We start from the raw sequence: 13,986 nt of genomic DNA, 5'->3' as shown, positions 1-13,986 counted from the left end.
TAACTCTTTTAAAACATTAACTTTAAGACAAAATTAAACTAGACAGATATTCTTACTTCGGTTACATCATTCATGTGAATCTCTCTGTCATAAACAACCAGCTGAATAAGGGGAGAACTAGTGATGGGGGAAGGATGGAATAGGAGTGGAAGATGGAGAAGAGCAGAGAACTGCGAGTTTTCATTGCTGTGTGTCACACACGCACGCGTGCACACACACACACAATTTTTTTCACCTCTAAGAATAAGCACTCCAAGCATGCCCTGTGGTTCCAAGTTCCTAGCCTTCAGACCTACATCCCTGAATAGCCTAGGGCTGTTGTCCAGATCGCTTCTGCCTCAGAATTACAGCCTCCGTGCCTCTGCTATTTGATATATTATATTATTTATATGTTTATAAATTATATGATTTTACAATAAAATATGTATAAGTTAAATTATATTATCTTTATATATTATAAATCATCACAAACCACATCCATGGCATTTGGTAGTTATAAAACCCTTCTAATAGAACATTTACTTGCAAATACAGAATCTGAAAGTTGCAAGTCTAATAAATGGCAATGCCACCTATCATTGTGTCCAGGGCCTGAGAGTACAAAGTGGGAGAAGAGCAGGTCCAGAAGTCTCTGAGGCAGGCCTCCTGTGCTGGAGAGAACATTTCATTCTAGGACAGAAGCCACCGTAACCCTTCTTTTGGGACAGGGCCACAATAAGATTACGTGCAAGATAGCAATCATATTGCAGTCGTGCCAGTCCTTCTGCAGCAGTAAGGTAGTTTTTAGTGAAAGCAACAAAAACCTCAACTCCAAATGGCTTCAACAATCAGGGCGATGTGTCAGGTCATGTATTTGGAAATTCCAGAAGTAGAGCAAACTTTTAAGTACAGTCTATCAAGGGCTCCCCCCCCCCCCCACATTGCTCTGTGTTTCTCTAGACTCTGCCTTCCTTTACGTGTTGACTCTGTCCTCAGACTGGCTTTCCTTCTAATAGAAAGGAAAATGGCAAAATGAAGCCAGGCATGGAGAATAATATAGCTGGGTCTTTGTGCCCTATTAAAAAATCAGCATCGGAATCTCTGAGATTCTCTCTCTAATAGCCAATAGCAGCAACATTGATTTCTAGCTTCTTCATTCCCATCCAAGGAGAGAGACTCTAATTTCACTCAACCATTAAAGTGAAGTGCTGGACTTGTTCCAATTGGACCATACCAGAACTGATCACGATGGCAAGGAAGATGGGATTAGAACATTCCAGATATAGGCGAGGGTCAGTCCTTTCCACCTATAATGCATAGCTGCAACTGAATGCAGGAGGAAAGAAAAATGTAGAATGTCCATGTCCATATCAAGGCTCTGTGTTGATTTCCTTGGTCCCTATAACTTAGAACCACAAACAAAACTGTCTGAGAAATAGACGCAGCCTTTTAAACCATTCTCTCTCTCCCCCCCGCCCCGCCCCTGTGCTCCCACACCCTCTCTCTCCTCTCTCTCTCTCTCTCCCTGCATCCCTCCCTCTCTCCCCACCCCATCTTGGTCTTCCCGTCATCTCTATCTCCTGCTTTGTTAAAACTGATTGACCATGAAAGCAAGATAGGAAAGAGAATGAGGAAAGATAAGACAGGGAATATATACTGTGCCCTTCATTTTAGTAGAAAGACTCTGAGAAAGATTCAATGACTCAATCTGCACAGTTAAGCAACGCTTGCAGCTATGGCCAGATTTAATGTTCTATATAAGTAGATGTTTATGGTGATCAAGAAAAATTCTATTTTGGGAAATTTTGGACGACAAAGCAAAATAGGTAGATTATCCAAAGGCACTATGCAAGCATGCGTGATTCTCCTTCAAACCAAATACTACCCCTTGTGTTAGTCATGCCCTCTTAGTAATTAAGTGAAAGAATAATCTAAAAACATGGCGAATGTTGTGCATAATAATTATTCACAATAGCGGGGAAAAAATTGAAAACAACTTAAATATCCATCAACAGGCAAAGTGTTATGTAGCCCTGGTACATCCATTCAATGGAACATTAGGCAACAATATTAACTAATGGATCTGAGGTCTCTGTAATATCACAAATTACTGAGTGAAAACAGAATTTGGAAAATAAGTATGTAAAATGTACATATCAGATATAATCATGTAAAATATACATGATTGGAAAAGAAAAAGAGACTGGAAAGAAATATACCAAATAATACTTGAGTTTTATTGAAATGTGATTGTTCTCTACTTCTCAACTTTGTTAGTGATACTGTTACATTAATTTTATAACTGGAAAAAAACAAAAGAAAGCATTATTACTTATATCTACTTAGCAGCTTGCCCCTATGGTGGCAAAACAGTAATTACAGGGGCGCCTGGCTGGCTTAGTGGGAGGAGCATGTGACTCTTGATCTTGGGGTTGTGAGTTTGAGCCCCACGTTGAGTGTAGAGATTACTTAAATTAAAAAAAAAAAAAAAGCAGCAATGCCATTTAAGTGGTCTGTTCTCTGTCCCAACAGCACTCATTCATTTATTCAAGAAATAATTTTTGAGCAACTGTTACCTACTAGGCACCAGGGATATATCAATGAGTAAATGACGTGGTCCCTGGACCTATCCTTACAGCCTAGTGAAGAAGACAGACTATAGGCAAATAATTTGTTACAAATGAGGAAAACATGGTATGAAGGTAACCAAATAACGTCATAATAGGAAGGAGAACTTGCTTGAAAAGGAGGTCAGAGACGCTTCCAAGGAAGTAGTATCTAAGCTGAGATGAGAATGAGAAGGTGGCCACGAACTGCAAGTGCTGGGGCCGGGCAATTTCAGCAGGGGACCTAAGGTGAGAAAGAGTCCTGGGAACTAAAAGCAGGAGGCCCGCATGGCTAGAGCACAGTGCAAGAGGAGAAGAGGGGTAAAATGAGGTTGGGAGGTAAACAGGGACCAGTTCCTGCCAAACCTTGATAAGAATTCGGAATTTTATTCTGAATGCGACGTGAAATCATTGATGGGTTGTATAGAAAAGAAACATGATTCAGTTTGCACTTTAATTAACCTCACCCCTTGGGGGCACCTGGGTGTCTCAGTGGGTTAAGCATCTGCCTTCAGCTCAGGTCATGATCTCAGGGTCCTGGGATCAAGCCCCACAATAGGGTTCCCTGCTCAGCGGGGAGTCTGCTTCTCCCTCTCCCTCTACCTGCCGCTTCCCCTGCTTGTGCTCTCTGTCTCTCTCTCTCTTTGTCAAATAAATAAATAAAATCTTAAAAAAAAAAAAAAAAAGATCACCCTGTATTCCGGAAAATGATTTGGTAGTGAGTAGGGGACGAAATAAAAAGCAGAGAGGCTAGTCAGGGGTGTTTGCAGCCACCTGCGAAGAGATGAATTAGACTAAAAGGCTTCAGGGTATGTTTTCAAGATAGACCAAAGGATATGGTGGGATTCGGGGAGAGCGAGTCACAGATGGTGGCCAGATTAATGGTTTGAACAGTTGGGTGTATGGCAGTGGCACTTGCAGAGATGGGAAAATAGAAGAAGAAATATATTGGAGGGATAAAATGAAGAATTTAGTTAAATTTAAGTAATGCTGAACTGCCATATATAATCTGCTTATATAATCTTTCTCTTCAGGAAGACCTTTAAAAATGGGGAATATGTTTTTCACCTTTGAAATCTTAACATCCTGAACAATGCAACATGTTACAGAGTACCATTAAGTATTTGGTAAGCGAACGTCACAGCTTTGCAAATATTTCATTCATTCCAACGTAATAAGATTCTAGTAATGGTGAAAAGCCTGATCTTAAGACAATTTTCCTTACCAAGGCTGACAAGGAGAAATTGATTGACCATTAATTATCCTTCAACTTAAAAAGAGAAAGAAAAAGTACGAGATTCCTATTTTTTTAATTCTTTGTTTGTTTAGTTTTCTGTAGTTAAACTAAAATGGGAATTAAAAGCTTTAATGTGTGTGCTTAAATTCTTGGGCCCGCTACTGACCTACTTCAAGTGATTTTACCTCCCAGTGTTTCAGTTTCTCCATTTGCAAAAGGGAGATAATGGTAGTTGCCTTATCTCACAAGGATGTCATGAAAATAAGTCAGATAAATTGCTTTGCCCTCCTTGGAAAGGGGCTCTAGAAAGTAAGCATTATTAGATATAATGATGAATACTCACAACTTCAAAGATATTTTTAAATTGCCCCCCAAGTCTTTGAACATGTTAAGCCTATGAATAGCACCGTGTTAGGTGTTTATACATTTCTGGCAAGCTTTCACCTCTTGTTAAAGCAGTAAATGGTCTTTGAACAAATGTCTTTCTCATTCTTTGATAACTATGCTTCCTTGTTTGTACACTTGAAAGATGATTATCATCTGGCATGTGAGGTCAAGTTGAACTCCTTCGTGCCATTATAGTTCAATTGCAGCTTTAATTGAGTTTTTCTTCCAAGGTTGAAAATAAGTCCTTTGGTTCACTTTAGTAAGCTACTTGCACTCTAAAAAGTGATTGTGAGGTGAATATAACTATTTTATGCAAATGATATATATAAATAATGTTTCTCATTTTAGCTACAATATCCTCATTCAAAAATTGATATGAAAAATTCAGTATTTTCATTTCTTCCTTGTTGAATTTTTTTCTGATAGGTTTTCCTAAAATTGCTTTTAATAGCAATAATTATGCATTTTAACATTTCGAATACAAACGGTCCCTGACTTAAATGGTTCACTTGTCTTACAACTTTTTTACTTTAGGAAGGTGCAAAAGCGATATGGATACTTCCAGTAGAAACCATACTTGAAATTTTGAATTTTGATCTTTTCCTGGGCTGGCAATATGTGGTGAGATGCTCTCTCGAGATGCTGGGCAGTGACAGCAAGCTGCAGGTCCCAGTCAGCCACGCAATCACCAGAGTAAACAACGAATACACTTACAACCATTCTGTACCCATACATAGTCATTCCGTTTTTTCACTTTCTGCACAGTATTCAATAAACTACATGAGATATTCAACACTTTATTATAACATAGGCTTTAAGTTAGAGATTTTGCCCAAGTGTAAGCTAATGTAAGTGTTCTGCGCACATTTACAGTAAGCTAGGCAAAGCTATGATGTTCGGTAGGTTAGGTGTATTAAATGCATTTTTAACTTATGATATTTTCAGCTTACGGTGGGTTTAAGAGGACATAACTCCATCGTAAATCAAGGAAGATCTATAGAGATAGCCAGGGTACACACATAAATATCACCAAAGTAAAAACCTGCAAGCCTCAAGACAAAATACAGGAGAGTAAACATCATCTAGAACAACATTTCTTATTACAGATGTGCATCAAGTTCATAATTAGGATTATATTAAAAAACTCACAAACCATTAGCACCTCCATCCTTATCCACACATATCTTACCTATATGCCTAACACAAATCAAAACTCTCCCTGCTAGAGTAGCCAAAACACTCCCAGTCGAGTGCTAGAAAATCATTCCTTGCAAAGTAAGAGAATAAGGCCTACCTCCCTTCTCTAAAATAACACCATTCCAGGTAAGTCTTAATATATCCACTCGACAGACGTGGAATCTGAAACAGGGTGACTTATACTAGGTCTCCCAGCTAGGTCAGAACACAAGCTAAATAAAAATGCTTGACCACAAGGATACCCTCATTCCCATTTCTTCCTGTTTCCTTTTTCTCTCAAGGAAGAAATTAGAATTCGAGGCAACACAAATGAAGACACTGTACACTCTGATAACTTTCTAGGAGGGGAGAGCTAAACCAGAATAGAGGAATGGTAGGGAGAAAATGACCTCAATTCCACCAAGTGATGGTAGAAGCCTGCTCACAGCCCCACCGGGACCTGACAGAATGGACACTGAGGGACGATAAGCCCATCCCTCAAGAAGAACCCTGGGGAGGGGCGCCTGGGTGGCTCAGTTGGTTAAGCGACTGCCTTCGGCTCAGGTCATGATCCTGGAGTCCCTGGATTGAGTCCTGCATCGGGCTCCCTGCTCGGCGGGGAGTCTGCTTCTCCCTCTAACCCTCCCCCCGTCATGTACTCTCTCTCTCTCATTCTCGTTCTCTCAAATAAATAAATCTTAAAAAAAAAAAAAAAAGAAGAAGAAGAAGAACCCTGGGGAAAATACCCTAGGCCCTATACATGGGGGAAGGGGTAGCACTATTTCAGAATATTATTAAAGTTGAATTTTGAAATTTCTGTCTCCAGGGATATATTCAGGGGCCTACAGAAGATGCCAACAGCGTAACTTCTTCTCAAATACAATTATCCTGGGTAGGCCCTGAACTGGTGAGATGGCCCAAACCCCTATACTTCTAAGGAAGGCATAACTGAGGTCTGGTATTGCTGAATTTGCCTAGGCCAAAGGTCATAAGTTAGTAGCCTATAATGGGTCAGATTTTACCTCAAAAGGCTTTTCTATTGGCCCATTGCAATGACTTCTGACACCAACAACCCAAGTTAGGCCAAACTTCACAGGTTATAGGCCCCAAAACTGCCTTTACTTCAGATACTAGCCACAAGTTCAAGAGTCCCAGGCCACCCTCCCTTCTAAGCTACTGGCTACAGATTTAGAGGTTCCTACTACCTCCTCAAGTCTGATAATTTGCTAGGATGACTCACAGAACTCAGGAAAATGCAATACTTACAATTACAGTCTTATTATAGCAAAAGGATTCTAATCAGGACCAGCAAGAAGGAAAGATGCATAGAGTGAGGTCTGGGAGGGTCCCAGATGTGGAGCTTCCACTGTTCTCTCCTGGGTCCTCAGGGACTTATTCTCCCAACACATTGCTATGTGACAAGACAGATTATTACGAACCAGGAAGGTCCATTCAAGCATCAGTGTGTCCAGAGTTCCTACTGGGGCTTCATTTTATCAGTATGATCGGCTAAATCATGAATCAGTCTCTGCCCACCCACCCCACCCCACCCCACCCCCACCCTTCCTAGGAGGCTGGGCGATAATCCCATGTTTGCTCTTCCTGGCATGACCAGCCCCAAACTGAGTCATCTCATACTATTAGGCACCTCAGAAACTGTAAGAGGCCCACCATGAACAAGAAAAGCACTCCTACCACTGAGGGGGAATTCCAAGGGTATAGAAACTACTCCCCACAACTCAGAAACAAACACCAGCCAAATTATTTAGAAACCCACGCAACATTTAAATTTTATTTCACCTGAGCTACCAACATTTAAAAATCCGTGTTCACATAAAAATCTAAATGTTTTGTCCTCCCCTAACATATTGGCAACTTTAGGCCTCCATTCCCATAAAGCTGCTGCCCCCTTTAAAAGGGACACTCACGCTCCCTGCCATCTCCCACCTCTCTGTTTTCTTATTCTTGGTGTGATTCCCTCCTTTGTTTCCTTCATGCAAATATTTACATTTGCAAACTCTGGCCTAGGCCTTGGGTATTTTGGCTGTTTTTACTGCATCACACATTATTAACTTCAAGGAATAGGTAGGGAAGGAATGACAATTAACCTCATTTCATTCTCTGTTGCAAACTACTCTTCCTCTACGCTCTCTGTGAGGCTGGGTGCATGTGCGCACATATGCATGCCTGTACCATGTATGAGTCTCTTAAGTCTTGAGCCAGGCTAGCATGACATTTTCGACTGCAGAACCAGGACAAGCTGAAATGAAACTTGTGTCATTTTCAGAGTCAACGACTATAGCCAACCCAGGACCTTAGAAGAGAAGCCTCTCATTCTAAAGACAAAGCAAAACCTAGGTTTTTCAATATTTTCAAAGCTATTTCATGAGCATGAAATTCTCACATCCTCCTTTATTCTTTGAAATTCAACATCATTCACTGAAAATAAATAAGTGGGACAAAAACTGTTATTTTCAAACTTTATATACCCTTCTCCCTTTGTAAACCCCTTTGTAAATCACTTGTTTAAAGAATATAAAAGGCAGGAAACAAGCCTCATCTACATCAGTGGCCATGGGGACACCTGTAGTCTCAGGTTTGGGTGTCACATAGCCCTTGAGTTGATCCTCAATATTTGTGGATTTCCTATTTGGAATTCATCTACTCACTAAAATTTGTAACCCCAAAATCAGTACCTCAATGTTTTCATGGTCATCACAAACACGTGGAGGGCAGTGAAAAATTTGAGTCACCTGATTATGAAGTTTCCCCGCTGAGGCCAAACAAGGTGACACTTTACACTCTTCTTCCAAAAGAACACTATAAATAACTGCCCTTTTTGTGTTCTATTTAGTGGCACTATTTTTGCACTTTTGTGCTTTTTCTTAATGATTTTGCCCTTTAAAACCCCCAAGCATAGTGTTGAAGTGCTATCCGGTGTTCCTAAGTGCAAGACGACTGTGATATGACCTGTAGAGAAAACACATGTGCTAGATAAGCTTTGTACAGACATGAGTTGAGTGTTAATGAATCAACGATATATATTAAATAATAGAATATTAAAAATAGTAAGTCAACAATATATTGAATATATTAATACAGTTCTTTAAACAGAAACACACATAAAACAAGATTATGCATTAATCAGTTGATGAAGATGTTGTGACCAGAGGCTCACAGAAACCGAATTCTATATTTCCCCTGAGAGAAATGGTTCGGTATTCACTAATTCAGTGTTTATGATGACTTTATAGAACATAACGACCATAAATGACGCAGATAAACTGTACTTGTAAAATAGTGCAGCGCACATGGGACTTTCCAGCAGAAAATCACATCAAAGACACTGTGGAGGGAGTGGGGGTGGGGATGAAAACTAAGCTCACAGGCAAGTAACAATTAAGGATGCTATTTTATTTTAAACCAGAAAATGATGGTGGAGTTAATGCTAGTCATCCCTCCCAGCCAAACCAACACAGCAGTAAGATGCCACATAGTAAACAGAACACTGAACTTAAAGTTGGGAAGCCTTGTTGCTGGTCCCAACTCAGCAAATAATTAACTCAGGCAAGTTATCTAAACCCATTTAAGCATCAGTTTCTTTATCTGCTAGAGGGATTTAAATCTTATAGCAGTAAGTCACATTTGCCAAAATTATTTATTATCTACAAAAGGTTTCCATGTAAATTCTCTTATTGGAGGACCTTGATGGTCCCTTCTTACTCCAAAACTATATAACTTAAGGAAGAGAATCATTTTACCAAAATAGAATAAATATGTCAAGTGTTTATAATACTAAGAACTTTCCTTTGGAATGTTTACAAGACATTATCCAGGGAGGACTTCAAATATGAGAACAACAACAAAAAAAAAACAACAACAGCTGTGGGCTTATTTTTAAATTGTGTTTATTCAATTACATTTTCTTTTTAAAAATGAGACAAAAACATTCCCTGTAGATGACCATCCTTGCCTCGGGCCCCATACCACCACCAATTTTGTGAATGTGGAGAAGCAAAAGTACCACTAGATGGAGCAGGAACAAAAGACTTTTATTTTAGCTCAAGGAACCCAGGCAATCCTCAAGAGATCTTCAAAGATCAACTTCTGAGTAAATGGAATCTTAGTGAAGCTTAGTTACTTCAAGAATCTAGAAAATCAGAACTATCACTTCATTTGGTTACTCACCCTGTGTCCTCTCCACAAAACCAAGCTGACTGGGGAAATTTTTTTCCTTTTTTACTTAGAGAACATTACCAGCAACAGTGAATTCCAGTTTTTTCCCACACCCCATTTCCCATTTTCCCCATAATAGGGCTAAGAACTGTGTTGGACAACATTGAAGTTCCTATTTTAGGTAATGGGCTGAGATGCTACAGACCTACACATTTACAAATTTGCTGACATGGTCCTCCTGACTGACCCTTTCCATTGTCAGGTCAGATTTGAGTTGGGTATCACCCCTGATAATTCCCTTCGTAATGCAGGCCGCTGGCTACTATCTCTCCCAGCAACTGCCCCCAGAATAGCTGTCTTAAGGAAGTGAAGGCCCAAATTTGGGGTGAATCCAATACATAAGCCTGGAATTAAGAATTGGGTTTTGGGGATGAGTGGGCAGAAGGGCCTGTAGGTTGTTTCCTTTAACCTAGACGGCCACCAGCTTGTTTTCTTTTCGGGAAGAAAACCAGATCCAATGGGGGGCGGGGAATAGATTTCTCCGTAAACTCCCTTTCAGTTTGCCACCACTTAACACTTCGCATCCAAAGGCAGAGGCAAAGAAAATTAAAACGCAACCACCATCAAGGAACACAGTTTTCACTGTTTGGAGAACACGCTAGTTCTAGTTAACAAATACTTATGGAATGTTTAACAATCTCGCAACCGATTGAGGCGACTGGCCGAGAAATCTACTTTGGTAAAGACAAAAACTTCCAACAAAATCCGCAGAGCAGAAAATACCTGAGATACAAATGGGCAACACAACCAGAAGAGGGGGATTAGGACAAAAACCCTACAAAAGAATGGCTAGCTGGCTCCTTGGCTCACTGCCCTTTCACTTGGGCAAACTGTATAAATGCCCTCCACCTGTCTACCAAGTTGCACGCACCCTGGTCCAATCCGGAGGTTTGGGGATCCACAGGCCCACCACTGATGGGGAAGGGACAGCGAAGCGCACAAAAGGGAGTGCCCACAACCCCTTCCCGTGGGAAAGCCGACTTGCGGGCCTCCTGCAGCCGCTCAGCAGGCGGCATGTGTGTGAGCCCAGTCCCGGGTGCAAGTCCCACAGCTCAGGGAAGCGCACCGCGTGCGGGGACCCGCTCCGTTTCTCTCCCTGCGGCCAGAGCTTCGCCCTTGGCCCCCAAGGGACCCGCGGCTGACAGAGCCCAACTCTTCGCGACGGCAATGGGTGCCTCCGGAGAAGCCCCGGGCCGACCGCGGCCTCCAGGCGGGACGCGGGGGCTAAGCGGGCGAGCCACCGCAGGCTCCCGGGAGGGGCGAGCAAGCCAGCGGCTGACATTTTTTGTTTGCTCCAAACTGGACGGTGGACGGCGGTAGGCCGAGGCTTTTCCGCCCGCTGAAAGTCAGCGAGAAAAACAGCGTGCGGGGAACAAAAGCGCAACACCTACGCCCTTCTCAGTTAGGGTTAGAGAGAACCTGACCGCCACCCCTCCCAGGCCCACCCTCCGCAATCCGAGCTACAAGCGGCCGCGTCTGCCTATAAAGGGAGAGGCCGCGGCCCGCGCCGATTGGCCGGAGCTTACCCGTCTCGGCTCTCGCGAGATCCGGCGTCGGCACTTCCCCCTCCGCGCCCCCGAAGTTGTATTTCCGGCCATGCGGACAATCGCGCCCCTCCTCCACATTCGTTAGGGCAAGTGTTAGGTCTTTCTTTCCGTCTGTACTTTGAGAGTAAAAACTAACTTGCAGTACTGCACCGCTCCATTTTCCATCACTTACAGACAGGGTACGGTGCGCTCGACCACCTTAAAAAATGGAGTTCACAGAAAAATTTTAGGGCCGGGGAAATTAACTGTAATCACATTTGTTAGAGATCTTTAAGAAAATAGATTCCCGGACAGCCTTGACTAAACCAGAATATTGGCTCGGCTCGTTGGACTGCCCTGGAGTTCCTACCCTGCTCCCTTCTCATTAGAATGCCGCTCTTCAACTTCTCCTTGAACAAAGGATGGGTTTTATTAAGTATAACTACTTCATTCTTAATTTTAACATTCAGGATTGAATCTACCTTTTATTACGAATAAAAGCTTTTCAGTCGTTGGCTTTGCTTTAATATTGTGATTAGGTTAAAAAGAACAATCCACCATAAATTGTAGCGGGTTTCTATAATGGCCGGTGTAAGACTGTTTTACATACAACTGGCAGATCCTAATTGTTGAATTCATTGTTCCACTGGGTGAATTCTGTGGAGTTGTCGCTGTTGACACTTAAATCTGAGAGAAAAGCAAAATGTTAGGGGCGTTGGTTTCCAGCGATTGTAAGGGTGGGGAAAATATAAACGTGATTTTCGAATTTTATTCCCTATCCCTAGGTTACCTGAAAAGGATCATCTATGACCCCATGTTAGAGGCTGGAGTCAGTACAGAATATTCCAGGTTGGTTGTTGGGTTAACTACCTGAGACCACGGTTAAGGATCATTTGCCTGCCTAACCTAGCAAGCTACTTTGGGATCGTTTTAAACTTAAATCTCTTAACCTGTTTAAATCTCAATTTCTTAAATTTGTAAAATAGGAATAATAATTGTCTCGCCCACCTCTCTGGGATGTTGAAGTTTAAATTAGATAATTAGATAAATAGCCTTATTTTCTTTTAGAAAAAAGTACTTTAAGAATTCTAAAGTGAAGAGTGAGTTCATGCTCTCTACAGTGCTTATGAATCTAGTGAGCGCAGCTTCAACTGTTCAAACTGCCCGCAGATAATCATTTTCTACACTTTATCCAATCTAGTTTTGCTTACAATCACTAAAGAGGGAGAGAAGTACCAAGGAATGAAATGCACCTCTTCACAAATGCTTGACTCAGGTCTACTTACTCCTGCTTGTACAATGCACCCATCATTTTTACACCTTGGAGCCTTTGCCCTAACGTTCCAACCTCTGCCCAGAATGTGCTTCTGGTCAATTCTACATATCTACATACCTACTGGGAGTGCACCATAGAGAGCATTAGGGAAGGAGATAGAGATGAAAAAGGAAATCCCGCAATCCCTATCTTCTAAGAACATATCTAGTGCGGGAGAAAGACAAGCAAACCAAGTAAGGCCGCATAAATTAAGTGGTCAATAGAAGTACAAGTAATACATGTGCTGGAGTATAAAATGAATTTTGGTTGCGTGGAGGAAGTAGCATCTAAGTTGGACCTATAAATTATCTAATTCTATAACAAAAAATAACTTGTTTTATTGTATTTTGAAAGTATCTTTAGGGACATTATCCCATTTGAACCTCACAATGACTCTATGAGACAGATAGGGATTAGCAGCCCCACTTGATGAAATGTTCCTGCAGCTGGTAGGTGGTAGGGCCTGGACCTAAATCCACATATGCTGCCCCTAAATTCTGAGGAAAGGGCATTGCATTAGGTTTCAATTCCAACTGTCTTTCAAGCCCAGCCCGAAAGCCAAATCTACTAGAAAGTCTTCCATGAGCCCTCAAGGTATTTTCCCTCCTTTGAGCCCTCAGAGCATTTTATATTTCTCTGAGAACATTAAATCACTTTCTATTTGGTATTATTATAATTAAGGTAAAAATTTCATCTGTAATACTAGACTGCTGGCTTCTTAAGGAAAGGATCTGACTCCTGATTTAGCATTCATTGCACTTAGCACAGTGCTTTGCATAGAGCAAATATGAAATACTTTGAGTTATGTTAATACTGCCATCATTATCAGGAATCCAGGTCATTTTACACCCTTCTTCCCCCCCTTCGTATCTAATTAGACACCAAGACTTGTCAGTTTTTTGTAATTTCTTCTTTTTAATTCCTATTGCCTATAATCTTGAGTATAAAACTTGACTACTTTATATCTAGACTAGTAACTTGTTAACTGACCACCCAATCTCCAGGGCCTTCCCAGTCCAATTTATCTTCCAAACTACGGCCACATTCATCTTAACTTAATTTCCTGTGTCTTCATTCTTTAATTGTTCCCCTTTGCCTATAGGACATTTAACACAAAGCCGTCCAGTCCAGTCCCTGGCCTTCCTTTACCTTCCTAGTCATTGCTCTTAGTTTGCTCCCTATGAGATCTTCGTTTCACTAAAACCAGTCTATTAAGCATGCTTTGAATATGCTTTGTTCATTCTCACCCCTAGGCCCTTGCTCATTTCCATTATGCTCTTCTGGATATCTGCTCTCTTCCTCCTCCTCTACCATACACCCATCCTAATGCCACCCCATCCATGATGGCATACATTTGCTATGAAATCTTTCCTCACAGCAACCTTCTTTCTGTAACCTTAACAAACTTAAATCTATATCATTCATTGGGCACATGTGTTGTACTACAAATTGCTCTTTTTCCAAAGGAAATATAAGATCTCCAAGGTCAAGAATAGTTTCCTCTAGCATTTAATTTGTCTCTAC

Source organism: Halichoerus grypus, chromosome 1 (genome assembly GCF_964656455.1).
Source record: "Halichoerus grypus chromosome 1, mHalGry1.hap1.1, whole genome shotgun sequence".
Lineage (NCBI taxonomy): Eukaryota > Metazoa > Chordata > Mammalia > Carnivora > Phocidae > Halichoerus > Halichoerus grypus.
Note: the sequence above shows the minus strand (reverse complement) of the source record.